This window comes from Micropterus dolomieu, linkage group LG12 (assembly GCF_021292245.1).
Source record: "Micropterus dolomieu isolate WLL.071019.BEF.003 ecotype Adirondacks linkage group LG12, ASM2129224v1, whole genome shotgun sequence".
NCBI classification, from domain to species: domain Eukaryota; kingdom Metazoa; phylum Chordata; class Actinopteri; order Centrarchiformes; family Centrarchidae; genus Micropterus; species Micropterus dolomieu.
The window spans coordinates 38,818,777-38,819,764 of record NC_060161.1 but is presented as its reverse complement, the minus strand read 5'-3'; the positions used below and the strand labels follow the sequence as shown (position 1 = coordinate 38,819,764).

General features: G+C 36.3%; 3 protein-coding genes across 4 annotated transcripts in view; 2 read left to right on the top strand and 1 right to left on the bottom strand.

Annotated features, from left to right (window-relative positions):
* LOC123980185 (zinc finger protein 260-like) overlaps positions 1 to 988 on the top strand; it is a 672,464-nt gene that overhangs the window by 78,050 nt on the left and 593,426 nt on the right. The window lies entirely within an intron of this gene.
* The window catches only part of LOC123980191 (butyrophilin-like protein 2), a 470,636-nt gene that overhangs the window by 29,172 nt on the left and 440,476 nt on the right, over positions 1 to 988 (top strand). The window lies entirely within an intron of this gene.
* The window catches only part of LOC123980179 (zinc finger protein 271-like), a 342,908-nt gene that overhangs the window by 133,657 nt on the left and 208,263 nt on the right, over positions 1 to 988 (bottom strand). The gene's annotated exons all lie outside the window — the stretch shown is intronic.

The following is a 988-nucleotide window of genomic DNA, read 5'->3' as shown; positions in this document are numbered from 1 at the left end:
CACCGACACCGGCTGCCTCACCAACATCCCACCAATAGGCACGCAGTACACCTGAGACACAGACGGGTGAGCAGAGAGACAGTCAGTGTGTGAAAATGGCCAGATTTGAGTTCAGCAGAGCTTCACAGGTTGCCACTGGAGTCCTCTTCCACTCCTCCATGACGACATCACGGAGCTGGTGGATGGAGACCTTGGGCTCCTCCGCCTTCTGTTTGAGGACGTCCCACAGATGCTCAATAGGCTTTAGGTCTGGAGACATGCTAGAAGTCTGGCAAGATGTCGTCATGGAGGAGTGGAAGAGGACTGTGCGATGTGTTATTTTGAGGTGTGTTTATTAGGGATCGAAGTTTTTTCCGGACTGATACAGATTATTAGTGACCAATTAGACCGATATGTGGAACCGATATCCTTTTGCTGTTGGTCTCAAAATTTAGAATAACACAAACTCCAACACAAAGTCTGTTAAAAACAACAATATTAAAGTTAATTGTCATGTTTATAAATTAAAATTAAAAATGGCTTAGAGATCCATCCCAGAGATGGACTTAACTATAAGTGATAAATTATCATAAACTTTGTCTTTAAAAGCTGCCATTTATATTGTATTTATTTTATATTGTTAGGATTTTATTGATATATTTATTGATACTATATTCTTTCTGTTCTTTATCCGTCCTTTTATTGGTTTTTCATTACCAATTCATTTCATTACTTAAAAATGTTATTTAAAAAAAGATATACAGGTGCTGGTCATATAATTAGAATATCATCAAAAAGTTGATTTATTTCAGTAATTCCATTCAAAAAGTGAAACTTGTATAATGTTTACATTCATTCCACACAGACTGATATATTTCAAGTGTTCATTCCTTTTAATTTTGATGATTATAACTGACAACTAATGAAAACCCCAAAATCAGCATCTCAGAAAATTAGAATATTGTGAAAAGGTTCAATATTGAAGACACCTGGTGTCACACTCTAATCA